A 16,723-nucleotide genomic window follows, 5' to 3' on the forward strand; every position below is an offset into this window, starting at 1 on the left:
CACCTCTAAGTGAACTGCTTGATTGGAGTAAAATTCACTCTGTGTTTGCTCCACATTCGTGTCCCTAGAGATGCACGATCTACAGGTATGTCTAAACCACTGAGACAAACAGAACTACACAAACACATTTTACTGTCTTAGGGATCAGCTTTCAGAAAAGAGAAGGAAATTCATAAGCTGACTTCAAAGCAAAAGTAGTGAGTAACTAGAGAATTGCTAGAAATGTAGTGGAGTAAAAAGTACAACATTTGTCTTCTGAATGTAGTGGAGTAAAAGTAATAAGTTCCCTCAAAAAATAATACTCAAGTAAAGTACAGATACTGAAAAATGTACTTAAGTACTGTACTCAAGTAAATGTACTCTGTTACTGTCCACCACTGTGTATTATATGAGTAAGCTGTACTGAGGATTTTTCTCAGTGCTTTACTTCGCACTATTTACAGACATACACAACCCAGATATGCTCTTCCTGCAGCGTTGTTGTACTACTGCAGTACCAAATAGCGCCACTAGGGGGTGCCACCTTTCAGCTTTGGTTTCATGGTAACAGAAAAGTTGATACCCACGTTGTCAGGTTCAGATCGTGAGAGGACTATCACTAGTGACAGCTGGTGCATGTTATCTCTATGTTCTACTTCTCATGCATGATTAGTGCATATAGCGCCGTGGAGACCTGGCATTGTATGGTCTTGTTCTGTAGAATAAAGTGTGGAAATCCCCACTATGTGCACTGATTACTGAATGCTAACGCTGCTACAACCAAACTTTGAGTATGCGATTCTACTGTGGAAGCACCAGTCTATGGGAAGCACGTGGACACCATGAGTTTACAGAGGAAGAATCAGACTCAATGGACCAAAGGAAAAAAGAGACAAACTTCGACTCTAACGTCAATATTAAGGAGTTAAACCAGAAAAGGATGGAAGTAAGTCTTTAAAGTAAGTGTTCAGAGCATTGTCTCTTATATTGCATAATGACACAACCAATGATCTGCACGATTTGTTTACCTATATACTATTAGACATGTGCTCTCGTATTTACAACTAAAATCAATCGTTGAGCTACTTGTCTCAAAAAGCACCTCCACATGCCTTAAAGGTGAGTTGGATAACAAACTGAGGGAGATTGCTTCAGGGAAAAGATTAGTTTCTAATCTATATAGTTTATTTTCCACTGCTTCCTTGGACAGCTTATCAAATATAAAACATCAATGGGAGAGAGATTTGGGTGTATCCCTGACCACTGTACAGTGGGAGACTGTTCTTAAAAACACAACAGCCTTATCCAAATGTGTTAGATATAAAATTATTCAATTAAAAATGTTGTATAGGACTTACATCACGCCAACCAGATTAAAAAAAATCAACAATTCCCTCTCACATTTGTGCTGGCATGGCTGTGGCGAGACAGGAACATTGATCCACCTATTATGGCACTGTCCTTCCGTTAGGAGATTCTGGAACGAGGTTACTGCAAGATTGAGTTTTATTTTGAAAGTAAAAATACCACCCTGTCCGACAGTCTGCCTTCTTGGCACCAGAGTAGGAAACATACGCTCAACACTTATACAACGAATCATCACGCTTGCCTTTTTGTCAGTGAAGCGTATTATTATGATGAACTGGAAAATACGTAGACCAAATTGCTTTAACATCGACGATTGGTTAAAAGAATTTATGGATTTATTGTCAATGGAACGGGCAGCTTCATCCCTATCTGAGTTTGACTGTGGATATGAAGGACCCTGGAACTTTATAAGACAATTTTTGGAAAAGAATGTTATATGATTGAATTTTCTGTAAATGAACTGCGCCCCCCCCCCACTAGACATTACTGTCTAATGTCTATTTATTATTGTATGTTGTAGTTTATGTAGTCTTATGTGAGTTTGTCAATTTATGTTGTACAAGTGGTGTACCAGTGTATTGTTTTTTGTTTTGAAAAACAAATAAAAGTATGAATTATAAAAAAAAAAAAAAAAAAAAAAAAAGACGTGCTTAAAATTATGCCAAATAGATATAAAAATATTAAAATCCACAAGGTGGATTAACCTCTGAGAATAGTGCTAAACGAATGGGCTCTCTGGCAAAATAATGCGCTAAAAAAAATCAGTAAAATTGTGCTTTTGTTGAAGTTTCTTAGAAGTACACAAATAATGTGGTAGACCATGTCTACTCTGTAGCTTTTTATAACTGTAAGCTATTTAGGTTATGTCTAAATATAGGGCTCTGCAGATGTTAGTTTTCCCCGGGCTTTTATTTTGAAAGGGGATAAAACGGAAGTGTTAAAGTTTGGACCAACCAGTTCACAAATCAAGGAGTTTCATGTTCTTATTTTATTCTATTAATAATTATAGGCAACTCAACAGACGCTCGGTTACATAACATAGCATTAGCTAGGTTATCTCCTTTGGGTAATACACTTAATATTGACATGTATCCTATTCAAGACCTGGACAATGACATGCACTGTGCCTTCTGTGTATTAATAGTTATTTATTACTGACTATTTATTTAAATTCAATAGTTTAGCTGTAATATTTATTCAATATATTTATATTGCAACATTTGCACCCTGCGCTACCTCACTTACTGTTTTATCTATTCATCTATTCACTCCATTATCCATATTTAGTTTTAGTTCAACTCAAATAGTCAGCCCTTTTCTAGTCTGTCCTCGTGTTGTTGTTGTTTTTATATTCTATCTTTACTGTCCGTGTATTGTTTGTCTGTCGTTTTATTTGCATTTGCATTGCTTTGCATCTGCCATGTGAGAAATGCAATTTCGTTCAGCTGTATACAAGCTATCAAGATTAATGACAATAAAATTTGACTTGACTTGACCTAAAAACAACCGAACTATCCCTTTAAAGACAGCAGGGAGGCATTTTTCATCAGAAAACATCATGAACACATGAACAGGACGAGATCATAGACTGTAGCCTATATAGAATTTATAGAATATGTATATATATATATATATATATATATGTATAAAATAATAAGTAATGGGATATATATTAATATTGTATTTTTTATATATATCCAATAATAGATCATTTGATATGTATTAATATTGTATTTATTTTATTTTTTTATATATTTTCTTTACAGTCTATGGACGAGATAAGCACAAATAAGAGATACCACTTTTGCTACAGGGGGGTGCTACAATCCACACAAACTGAACATTTCTTGCTGGAGCTCTAAAGAAAAGTATATATTGCAATTCAAGTTTTCATAAAGGTCAAAAAGAGTTAAAGTTATGTTAATGCTTTAAATATATATATATTTTGGACATATTTAATCTGCATTTAAGTGTAGCAGGTAGAGGTGACTCCAGCTTTTACTATCTTATACTGCTGAGGAGTTAATCTGTACATCACAAAATCTTTGGAGGTATTACTTGTGTTTTTATGAGGGTATACAACAATTGAACTGCTACTAAATCCCGATATGATACAAAGTGTAAAGGGGGCCTTTAAGAGAGCCTGGTTTGTGTATTATTTAACAATGTAACAGTTATAGTATCCTGTTTGCGGTGTAGATGTAGACTCGGTTTCCATAGCTGATTAAAAACCCTATAAAGCTTTGCATTATAAAAAACTGCATTTTGTTTATTGATGAATACAGCTGGGGGAATCAGATCTTGTGGCCGAGGAGTAAAGGACACTTTGCTTGACACCAAAAGTATGCTGGTCATTGTGGTGAAAATGTTTCTGTTCTGAAGTCAATGTTTCTTGAAAAAGTACATTAGATTGGATCAGCGCCCAAATTTGAAACATTTTTCTTGAACTGTTTCATCCCAGGGTTACCTCAACCCTGTGGATGTTAATGGAGATAAAGCATCAGCTGTTTAGATCGGATAGGCTGATCTGTTTTTCCTCCATAGGGTGTCATAGTTAAAAAAAACAATGGATTGATTATTTGGCATCTACAGTTTGATTACTGTCTGATAGTTCAGTATGTTGCTTCTTCATTCCTAAAACTCTCACTCTGTGGTCAGCTAGATGACGGCTGCGGCTGGAGAGTGCATCCTGCCTCTTAAACACTCTGAAGTGTCATATTAAAATGATGCAATCCAGATGCAATGGCAGAGAGAGGATTAAAGAGAAATGATAAAATATAAGCAGAGATTTCGCCCATGAAGAGGTGTCATTTTTCTATATGACTTCATGTTCTCGTCAGTTTTATTGGCAGTTTGAGGTTCATTGCCAGGGATGAGGGAGTCTTCTTCAGTGACATCTTGTCAAACAGTCTCTGAGGAGTGGGTGGAGCATTCGTCTTGGTCTTGTAAGACGGGTTTGGAATTTTGTTTAAAGTTTGATACTCATTTTTTGAACTTTTCAAACTTGTTCAACTCGTATTACCATCCAAATGTGGTTTTACTTTCTGCCCTCCAAATGTAGTCAAAGTAGTCTCACGAACAACTACATCAAAGACCTGTTTGAAAACAACATACAATCCTCCATTTGGTTAGTTTAACTATAAATGCTCTGTTTGCATCAAATGATCAAAGCCTGATCACTCATCCTCTGAATATATAATCCAGACCAAATTAAAACTAAACACAAAAACTAAATGTCTACATGAATGGATCGCTGATTTTGCCGACCTACTGTTAACATTTCTCGCTGAAAATCAATGAAACAACACAAACAACAAGAAAGAAAAAAATAGATAGACTTGCAAAAAAATAACAAAAATACACAAAACAAGATAAAACAAAAAATTGTAAACACAACTAAAAAATATGTTAAATAACTTAAGAACAGAAAAGTAAAACAGCCACAAAAATATTCAAATCACTTTGAAGAGACAAATAACCTCATAATGATTTTAAAAAAGAAAAAGGATGTGCAAAACTTTCACCAAGCTGTTCATAGCTCATCAAAGAAACATAAAACAACCACCAAGAGATAAAACAATAACAGTGAGAGATTCAAAACAACTAGAATACACAAAACAACAATCAACACGTACGAAACTCATCAAATAACAACACAGAACAACTACAAAGAGATTCAAGATGACCACAAAGACACTGAAAACGACTACAAAAAACCCCAAAACAACATCAAATACACTGATCCTAACTTTTAAAGAGATACATAAATGAAAACAGACATGCAAAGCAACTTTATAAAGATATATATACCACCAGAAAGATATACAAATCAATTTGAAGAGACAAAATAACCTCATAATGATTTTAAAATGAAAAAGGATGTCCAAAACTTTCACAAAGCTGTACATATGTCTTCAAAGAAACAGAAAACAACCACCAAGAGATAAAACAATAACAGTGAGAGATTCAAAACAACTAGAATACACAAAACAACCTTAAAGATGTTTGACACTCTTCAAATAACTACACAAAACAACTACAAAGAGATTCAGGATGACCACAAAGACACTGAAAACAGTATCAAATATGTTGACAATACATTTTAAAGAGATACATAAATTAAAACAGACATGCAAAACAACCAAATACAGATGCAGAATAACTTTGAAGATTCATAAAACAGCCACAAATAGATATAAATCACTGTAAAGACACAAAATAATTACGTTATGATGTAACACAAGTACAATAATGGGCTGAAGAGTCACAAAGCTGTGCACCCCTCTACACAGGAGCAGACAACAACTACAAAGATGACCACAAAGACACTGAAAACCACTACAAAAAAACCCAAAACAACATCAAATACACTGACAATAACTTTTAAAGAGATACATAAATGAAAAAAAACATGCAAAACAACCAAACAGAGATGCTAAACAACTTTGAAGATACATAAAACAGATATGAATACATATAAATCACTGTAAAGACACAAAATGTCCACGCTATGATGTAATATGAGTGCACTGATTTGCTTTAGTGTCACCAGGCTGTACACCTCTACACAGGAACAGACAACAGCTTGATTGAACAAGACCAGTAAGATGCAAAACAAGCAGAAAAAACATTAAAAACTCATCAGATATAACACTTAACAAGCGAAAAGGTTTATGAAACTTGTTAAATAACAACTCAAAAACAACGACAAAGAGATTCAAAACCAGGGGTGTGTCAAGAAGGGTGGCATTTTCTCCTTGTTTGTGCCAGATTCAAACTTTGTGTTTAGGACAGAAATTTGTCAGAGTAATATTTGAGTTTAATTTATAATGTTTCAATGATGAAGTATGGATGTTAATTGAGTTAACTCTGGTTGCTCACCCTGGGTTGGTGATGAATAGACTTGAACCTACCTTATGGTTATCTGAGCTGCTTGTTTGTGGATGTGTGTGATGCGTTCATGCTCCTCCTGAAGCCTGTGACTATGAGAGCGCTGATAGGTAGCCTTTAAAGGTGCTGTGATTTATTTGATTTAATCTTATTGAATCTATATTTAACCGGATGAGAACCCATGGAGATCAAGACCTCTTTTACAAGGGCGACCTGGCCAAGAGGTCAGCAGCACACATTAAAATAAATAGTACAGTTCAATAGAATGGAGCATTTATACAGACAGTGTGACAGTGTGTTCAGTTTTTTGGGTTAGATGGTGGAGAGGAACAGTTTTCCGACCACATTTTAAATCATAAAGTTTAACTTTTGCATTTGCCTGTTTTTTGTTTTTCACACTGGAAAAGTCAACCGGAGTTTAATCTGATTAAATTATTTCAGTTAATGCAGCAGACATCTCTGTCAAGCTTTTTGGAAAGTGTGTGTTGGTTAATCTAAAACTAACCTCAGGGGGCTTAATGATGACGGTTGGATTAGCCAAATCACCCTTCTTGAAATCTAACTGTCCACCTCAGGTGCCATCCCTAAATCTTAAACTAAGATGTCTGTTTGTCTTTCCAACGGCAGGATTGTGCTAAAATCGACTGTGTTGTAACCATAGACTGTAAATAAAAATGGACAGCGTTGCTCCGCCTCTTCCCGTTGTACAGTTCTGAAGCCAAAAAATCCCGCTCCTGCGCGCAGCCATTGTGCAGCCAGAGCCTGTGAAGCCTTTGTAATAAGCTCCGCCCTACAGCGTAACGTCACAAGACGCTGTGTGCTCTTTGAAGTTTCGTTCTACGGCGGCTGTGAATCAAAGGAAACCTGGAAGTAAAACCCCGTTTTTTAAACTCTAATAACTAACGAAAAATAAACTTTTCAGGAAAAAGAGGCCTTGGACACAAAACAGTCAAATACTAACTACATATCACCACAGCATACGGATGTGAGAAACATTCGTACGACGTGTATTTATTTTTTAAAGTTTGACTGCTCCCAGATGGATTTTTTTACCTATACTGCAGCCAGCCACCAGGGGGCAGTCACACTGCTGAAAGCCTCACCACCAGGGCCGTATCCGGCATGCTTGGTTGTAACCATAGACTGTAAAAAATATGGACGTAGTATCCGTGACGTCACCCATCTGTTCCTGAGAGCTGTTTTGAAGCAAATCGACGGCAGCAGCCATATTGTTAATGCGGAACTCAACTAGGCAGAGTGTGACGTAGTGTGAGTCTCTTAGCCAATGGCTGTGTGTTCCCGACCGGGAGTCACGTCAGTCATGTCCTTATTTGGGCAAAACTCATAATCTTAATATCTTCTTAACCGTCACGTTAGAAAAAATTCACCCCCCGTACAGTGTGTGCCATTAGAGAGATTAGCGTTGTAGGGCCAAGCCGTTTTTTGAACCAGGCTGTAAACATGTTTATTAATGCTGCAAAGATCGTCTTTTTCCCATTCATATCTATGTGGTTTCCGGTGTTTCTGCAGCCAGCCTCAAGCGGATTTTCGATGTATTGCAGTTTATATCACTTCCGCATTGGCTTCATCGTTTGAGACCGGAGTTTGCCGCTTGGTTGTAACAGACTAAACTTATTTAAATGTTGCATATTTTCATGGTTCTTTAAATTGTAAAAGAAAATACTCAACACTTTCATGTTATAGGAAATGTGTTTGTATGATACTTCAATGTAATCAAAGTAGATATGATTAGTTGAGACAGAAAGGGTTAAACACATGATATTTACCTGTGTCTGTACATGCTTCAAGTCCTCCCCTGTATGAGTCAGAGCCCCCCAGTCAGAAAAAGCCAAGACCCTTTACAAGACAGCCACAAAGACACACAAACCACCACAAAGAAACACACAAACAACTTCAAAGAGAATAAAACATAAACATGAAACACAAATGAAGATATCTAAATGACTACAGACACTCAAAACAACTAAAAAGGGTGCTCGATAACCAGGAAGTCACATGATAAGAACTTTATGATTATAATTTTACTGAAACAGCACCCCTAAAACCAAGGATTCACAAAGTGCTTTGATATGCAAGCTAAAGCGTACATAAAGTAAAGCAAAATAATAAATGAATAAAACTAAGAAGACCAACAGCAGAGGAACCCAAAGCCCAACCAACATAACAAACCCAGAGATCATAAGAACCCAACATGTTCTGAGACCGAGGACCACAGATGCAAGATGATGTAATTAATTAAAAAGACAGAGATAATCCAAGAGATTAAAGCTTTAGAAAAAGAGAGGAGATCAAGTCACACGAAATGCTCATGAATAACAAAACGGAGTCTTTCATGCAGAAAGAATACTCTGATAAATGAAACCCAGACATGAATTCTGCAGTTGAAAGAGACGCAGTGTTTTATCTCCTTGCTGTGTCATCAAACGTCCTCAAGGTGGCGTCACAAACCTGCAGATTTTTCAAGACGACTTTCAGAGTTTGTAAATCTTTCCAGTGACCGAGCAGAAGGGGTTTTAAAGAGATCATTTAAACATGTTACAGACAGAAAGTTATCATGATTAAAGTTTGTGTGACCATGAAGACTGCAAGCAATCATTGCTGTTTCATATGCATGGTGAAGAGGTGCATTGAAGCGTTTGAATTAACCCTCAGTTTCTAAGCTGTCTGCTGGGTTTGAGTTTTAAGGCAGTGTATAAAAGCATCTGATGGGAGTGTGGGAATATCTCTGGCCAGGATAAATATCTCTTATTCCCTCTGACACTGAAAGTGTATCAGGAGAAGTCTTCATTTTGGACCCCTCTCTGAGTATTTTCCTAGAATGGTAATAAGGGTGGTTGTGTTATTCAGGGCTATTTTCCTGTCAGTCTGAGCTCAGGCTTATTGTGACATCTAACTGATTTTTATTACTCAGATTTCACTCGTTTGACAAGGAGAGACAGGGGGAGGGTGGTCTGAAGTTCAAGTATGGCAATGGGTTTAGACCACGAGAGGTTTGTTGTATTGTGAACACATTTGGGAGGCGTCAAAACTTCTCCCCCAGAGTGATTGTGAAAGAATTTATTAGTTCAATAAATTCAATACGGATCAGTACGGATTTACGGATCAGTTTTTTTGAAAATAAATCTTAGTGACGTCTTGCAAATTGTAAAATTCGGATGAGTCACAAATCAAAGCATGAGTCTGTGTTCTTTTAAAACATGACAGAGCATTCCCCTGCAAGCATTTGCATACCCGCTCAATTCCCGTGTCCCATCTGCACCCACTCACCCTCGAATGCCTCGACTTATTGTGTACAAGCATCAACACACAAAGCCCTCTGCAGAGTCTTTCTAATGAAAACCATTCAAGTCAATCAAGTTTAGCAGAGACCAAAGGCCAGTGTAATTTGGGAAAATTGCTCAAACTCCAAAGTAATCTTCTGTAATGTGATCTTGCCCATTGAACACTGGCTGTACTGTACGTGTCGGATAAGAGCTCAGTCATTTTCTTCAAATGCAGTCCTGACAAGCAGCACGGATATCCACCTGCAAGTAATCATCATTCTAGTGTTAAGTGCTTTGATATTAAAATGACTGATTTAAGACCATTTGCTGCTAGTAGATAGGGATTTTGAAAACACTTCCACATGTTGATAGGGAGGATAAGCTGTGTTTGGGAACCAAGGGGGACTCTGTGTTGTGTTTGCTGTTGTACAAAAACACAGCATGTGCTCACTTTTTCCACATTTCACATGAGAGGTCGATCCATTCTTCAAAATAAAGTGATGTAATAGAAGTGCAAAGATTCGTTCCATGTAGTATTTCGGGTTTTCTCTTCACTTGCTTTGAGTTTCATGCAACTTCCAGTGCAACCACTAGAGGGCAACGTTGACCAAAGAACACTTCCATGCAGAGCTTCTTCTCTTCCGTTGTTTGTTGACACTCGCATCAAAGTGACAGCAGAGGACAGACAACTTTCCTGCTGAGATATTTGAATTTTTGCTAATATCCATGTCAAACTCTTGTGTCATCTCAGTCAAAAAAATAAACAGCATCATTGTTTATACCCAAAGCCTCTCTATGACTTTGGGAAGGATACACAGAATCCAAATGGTTGCATGCGGAATAACAAACATTCTCTAATCAGACAGTTTTTTCCTGAATTGCCTCTCAAAACTGAACTCATGCTCGGGCACCTGTTTCAAAGAACCGGCTTGTTTATCAAAGGGCCTCCTCTGTCAACAAACAGAATAAGCGCGATGATGGCTGGCTCCTCAACCCACATCTGATTTCAGCAAATGTGCGATTGTTCAAAGTGAGTTGTGCTTCATTGATTTGTTTCAAGGCAGAGGAAAAATAACCTCGGGGCTTCTACCAGTTAGAAATAACAATGGAGTCCTTCTCGGCTGTTTGTAGTTTTTTGGACTGACATCAGTTGTAGAACATGGAGGGATTTTCACAGAGGATTGGGACTGTTTAAAAGAGTAAGGCTACTTTTCATGAAACGTGGCTTTATGCTGGTGTATCAGATTAGTGATATATACACACGTTGTACTCTGTGATTCAGCAGATATTTGTTCTCGATTTATAGCTGCTTTTCATCTCGGTGCCTCGGATTACCAAACAGCTCTTCATTTGTTTCAGTTAGACGCTTTAAAGCAACAGTTCCACTCTTTAGAGAAACATTTTGTCCATACGTGTTTGTTTAATGCACAAACAACAATTGTATAACAGAAAGTAGTTGTTTTAAAGGCCTCCAAGGAAAGTATTCAACTAAAAAAAGTAAATATATAAAGGAAGTGAACAATGACGCACCTCATCTACCTCTAGACCAAGCGGCAACCTCCGGTCTCAAACGATGAAGCCCTTGCGGAAGTGTTATAAACTGCAATTCATTGAGAATCCGCTTGAGGCTGGCTGCAGAAAGACTGGAAACCACATAGACATGAATGGGAAAAAGGCGATCTTTGCAGCATTAATAAACATGTTTACAGCCTGGTTCAAAAACGGCTTGGCTCTACGAAGCTAATCTCTCTATCAGCACACACTGTACGGGGGGTGAATTTTGCCCAAATAAGGACAAGACTGACCAGACTCCTGGTCGGGAACACATAGCTATTGGCCAAGAGGCTCAAACTCCGCCCCTTTACGTCACACTCTGCCTGGTTGAGTTCCACATTTCCAATATGGCTGCCGCCGTCAATTGGCTTCAAAACAGCGCTCAGGAACAGATGGGCGGCGTCACGGATACTACGTCCATATTTTATACAGTCTATGCTCTATCTGACTAATCACTGGAAGTTCGAAAAACCGCCATTTCTGTGGTGGCATCCTCCTTTAACATCAGCATTTTAATGCAAGCTGTCATAGAAAGTAAAGTTTTCTACATTTAGAATAACTTTCTATGTCACTGTACGTCTGACCAGGATGTTCAGGACATCGGTAAGAACCAGAGGAGCTCCTGTTTGAACAGTCATAACAAACTGAAATTTTGACTTTGATCAAAACACAAACCGTTACTTCATGAAGTAATACCTTTCACTTCCTGTTTGAGAGGACACTTTATCACATGCTGCACAGAGGATATTCTTAAGAATCAAGAAAACATCTATTAGTAATTTTAGTTATATTAAGTTATATTTCTTGGGCTTGTTACCTTTATTCCATAGGACAGCTGAAGAGAGACAGGAAGTATGAGGAGTAGAGAGTGGGGGAAGACATGCAGGAAATAGTCGACCGGCCGGCAATCGAACTGGCAACCCCTGCAACGAGGACTGTAGCCTCTGTATGTGGGGCGCTTAGACCGCTAGGCCACCAGCGCCCCATTCTATTAGTAATTTTGTCCCTCTTTAGTGACTTACAGGAGGCAATTTGTTGTTCCTCTCCAGGCGATAATAAAAGGAACACGTATATAAAGTTCTGCTACTAGCTAGCAAGCTAATCCAGGGAGAGCTGCTCGATATTGTTACAATCTAGCTGAGTTAGCAAAATTATAGAACATACATGCTAAATTAGTATGTGTATAAAAACTAGGGTTGGGCATTTCAAGCCAAAATACTATTCGATAATCATTGGCATCTATTCGCCGATTATTCTAATAATCACCCCCCCCACACGCACACACACACACACACACACACACACACACACACACACACACACACCTGTCCCATTAACGGCCCGTTTGTGTAGCAGTCACGTTAACCAGCAGCAGGACGAGGTGCTCCTAGTAGCGGGCACTGACAGCGTCTGTCTCAATCTCTATGTCGGTGTTTCTATGACGCGCCGTGGCGTGTATATTTACATTTTACAGCCATGCTCAGTCTCTGGAAATACGTGTGTAGTACAAACAGCCTTAAAGCTGGGGTTGGTAGTCAGATTTAGATACACTTTTTGTTATACTGGTTAAAATGATCTTCATGTCCCGATGGCAATCAATACATAATGTGTTCTTAAAAGAGAGTGAAAAAAAAGCTGCTATCTACAGCCGGAGTAAACCTGGGAAGACACCAACCAATCCCTGCCATCAGGAGCCAAATTATGAAACCAATCAAATCCCTTCCTGCCGTTCTGCCCGCCACCTGCAAAGCCTACATTTGATGTTTGTTTGTGTTTTTAACTTTCACTATGATAATGTTTTGGTGTTTTCTTACCGCTTAGTGAGGCATGAGTTGATGTAGTGCAAAACTGAAATGATGTTCTGAGGACCGGTTTTGAATCAGTCACCATCATATGGTCGCGAAGCAGTGGCGCTTGTGCATATGAGCGGGGGCGTTGTTTTGGAGGAGCTTTGGAGGGGTTAGACGGAGCCCTGAGGAAATGCTACATTCAAATTCATGCTAGTTTTCCATGGCTACCAACCCTAGCTTTAAGGCGGGAATATCGTATTACAACCAGGCACCGGTATAAACGATGAAAACTGTACTTTTAAAATGAGAAAATATTCTAAGTAACTCTTCTATTTTTGCTAAGTGAACGAATATTTGAATATTTGAATATTTGAAAATCATTGCCCATCCCTAGTATAAACCTATTTCTGATGCTACTTGCCTGTGATTATGCTATGCCACTTACATTCATTTTCCATGTAAGAGCACAGCTAATTGTTCTCTAGAGTTAGCCACAGACCGAAACTGACTTTGTTCCTTTACATTTGTTTTAGTGAATAACAGCTGACACTGTGACTCAAACAGTCTCTGCTTGTTCACCTACAGCGACAGCAAGACTACAGGATTCACAGCAAGATATCTCCTGTCAACAAACAAACGAAAACTCAACTCTGGGTTTTTCATCCTTTCAGTTTGTGTTGATTTAACAAACTTTAAAAAGATATGAATATAAAGAAACATCAGAGGTTTTGTAGACATCATTAAAAACGTATTTAAGCAATGCTAGCTGTTTCCCTTTGTTTCCAGTTTTGATGCTAAGCTAATCTAATTGCCTCCTTAGCTTTAGCTGCATACCACATATACCTGTTCCTTTACATCTGTTAGTAAAACACTCTTCTTTTGAAGTGACATGAGTAAGTCTGCCTTGTTTTACTTGCCCTTATGGGGACAATAACACCAGGATAGTAACAGCAGGTCATTCTCTGTAAACAGCATCACTTTTTGTGGTAAATAACAGTTTTGAGTAATGCCTCCCTGTCTATGCAAGTTGCTTGTTAACTGCAGGGGGGTTGAAAGTACAGAGTTTACTGAGGTTGAGCTTTAGGGAATGAAAGGAATCAACAAGACATCATTTGTTATTTAACATTTTGGTTAAAGAACGGATAAAACTTTCATTTCTTTCATTTTTTTGCTAATTAAAAAGTGGCTGAAATGTCAGAAGGTGTTATTTAAATCTTCAGACAGAGCAATAGTTGCTGTTTTCTCTCGTTTCAAGTCTTTATGCTAAGCTAGGCTGATCAGCTCATTACTTCAGGTCGGAGCACAGTTTCCTGGATTACGCTGCATGCAAACAGAATAATCATGAATGATGGTATCAGTCTCCTCACTTTAGAGTTTAAAGGCAACAAATGTGTGTATTTAAATGGAATCTGGAACTATTTGTAAACAAAAATGATCATAGCATAAATGTTTTGATTGTGTTTTTAATCCCTCATAACTCTTAACTTCTTTTACCAAACTAAAGAAAATATGAACATCATCTGCAAAACTGCAAACAGCACCATTCAGTTTACACCCAGGATCCATTTAGCCTCTGCTAAAAGCCAACAACAACCTCATTAACATATGGAGATATTTGTTGCGGTCAAATCCTGCGCCTGTCTCCCCTTCCTGTCTCCATGTGATGTGTGAGGTGTCATTCAGAGATACAGTAGGGGAGGAGACTCTCTGTGCTGAAATGGTTGGTGACAGGGCTTTCATCCGACCCACTGAGGGCTCTTTGTTGTTATTTTGGGATCTCTCATGGGTGCAATCTGAGAGAGCAGCAGACAGACGGGTCTCATCTCTGCACGAGCACCAACACACACACACACACACACACACACACACACACACACACACACACACACACACACACACACACACACACACACACACGCAGGCAGGCAGAAAAACACATGCACACACTAACAGGCATATACTAAAAAAATTTAATGACATGCTCCACTGTCATGTCAATCACATTGGCTGCTTTTCTGGAGGCGTGTGGGCCAATAGAAACTCCATTAATTCTCAGTAATTCAGACACAAGTAGATATTAAGTAATTATTCAGAAATATGGTGTGATATAATTATATGGAAGCCTAAATGTTCCAAGAGGAGACATTTTTAAACAAGTATTAGGATAAAATTAAAATAATTTAGATACAAATTGTGTTATGTGATAATACTGTATTTACCAGAATATAAGGTTACCCTGATTAAACACTTTTTGAAGACAGAATCTTGTTTTTTATAGGGAAAACAATTTTTATTTAAAATTTTTTTATTGCGCAGACATATTGAATAGGATGATGTAATTAAAAGCTTTTAAATAAAGTTATGTTTTCAATGTCTTAGAATTAATTTGCCACAGTTAAATGTGACAAAAATGATCACATGTGTAAACAAAGCACCAAAGTTGGCATTTAGACGCTGTAATGATTTAGACAACCTGCAGTCCCTCCGATTGATGATGGGTCTGGTAACAGGCATACCGTCGTTCCATTTTTCAGTAACTTACTCATCATCTTCAGGCATGTCACTAGGTGGCAGAGTATCTCCTGGCTCTTTGATACCTCTTTTAAGTCTCTGCTGTGTTGCTTTATCTTACATAAGGCATCATAACTCCACCTCAGTTGTTGATTAACTTGTCTTACTTTGTGCTACCATAATGTGGTCACCATGTCTCTCCATCTTTCATCCTCTTGACACCGTAGTGTTGAGTGGTGTCTGGTCACAGCCATGAGGGTTACACTCACTCTACAGATGAGTTTCATGAGATCCACTGTCTGGGCATGATTACTAAACCCTTGAATATAAGATGATCCCACTTTTTTCAGAATAATTAAAAACATCTTGTATTCAGGTCAATATGGTAAGTCACAATTTTTAACCATCAATCTGATAGTTTTGAATAAGACAGTAAAATAAAGTTTTCACATAATTTGACTATTTAAAATAACTTTAAAGCTACAATAAGGAGTTTTCAGCTGGTTATGAAGCAAGCTGAAATTAACAGTGAGGCCCCCTGATGACAAAAGCAAACCATCAGACCATCAACAAAAAGACTGACTTGTCATTTTTAATGCCTGTATTCGCTGCGAGGGGGTTGGTATAAGTTAAGGGGATTTACAGTTTAATAAAGGAAACCTTTTATTACTTTTCTCACAGCAAATATTCACTCTGACCGATACATAAGACTTTTGAAAGCAAGCAGGATGAGGTATTTTGTCTGTAGACACAACCTACACATGAACACGAGATAAGCAAAGAGATAAGAGTTATCACTTTTGGGTCCACAGGGGGCGCCAAAATCAACACACACATAAAGTTTCTCATAGGAGCTTTAATTTACTAAAAACAAAAATGTCAAAATAAATTCTCCAACACAAGTTTTGTCATTTTTGAAAGGCAAATTTGTATATTATTATGTTTTTTTTGTTCAATAATGTTGATATTTACAGTGAATAAAGAGATTTGAGGGATGTCAATATAACTTTTAATCTATTGCGATCGTAAAATTCAGTCTTCTGTGAGTACGAATGCTTTTTATGTTTCTAAAATGTCAGTTTATTTGTTAATTACATTTTTTCAGATATACTCTTATTTAGTGTCACTGTCTTGTTTAAAACCTAAGCCCACTCACCTGTAGCATGGTTGTATCGTCCTGAAGAGTTTTCTTCGGGATCTCAGACCAATTCAACATAATACCTGAAAACATGTGTAGTACTCTAGTCTCATGTAAGGTTTTTCTTTTCTTCTCCAGGTATTTGTTTTTGTTTTCATTACAGACAGCCCGGATATGAAGGGAAATGAAGGAGAAAGAATGAAACATAT

General features: G+C 37.8%; 1 long non-coding RNA gene across 2 annotated transcripts in view; it reads left to right on the forward strand.

Moving 5' to 3' along the window:
• Nucleotides 1-508: 508 nt before the first annotated feature.
• LOC117819839 overlaps nt 509-16,723 on the forward strand; it is a 138,380-nt gene continuing 122,165 nt past the window's right edge. For both annotated transcript variants that reach the window (XR_004632640.1, XR_004632641.1), the window contains exon 1: nt 509-938. This is a non-coding gene — a long non-coding RNA (uncharacterized LOC117819839). The remainder of the gene's footprint in view (nt 939-16,723) is intronic.

This window comes from Notolabrus celidotus, chromosome 10 (assembly GCF_009762535.1).
Source record: "Notolabrus celidotus isolate fNotCel1 chromosome 10, fNotCel1.pri, whole genome shotgun sequence".
Classification (NCBI taxonomy): domain Eukaryota; kingdom Metazoa; phylum Chordata; class Actinopteri; order Labriformes; family Labridae; genus Notolabrus; species Notolabrus celidotus.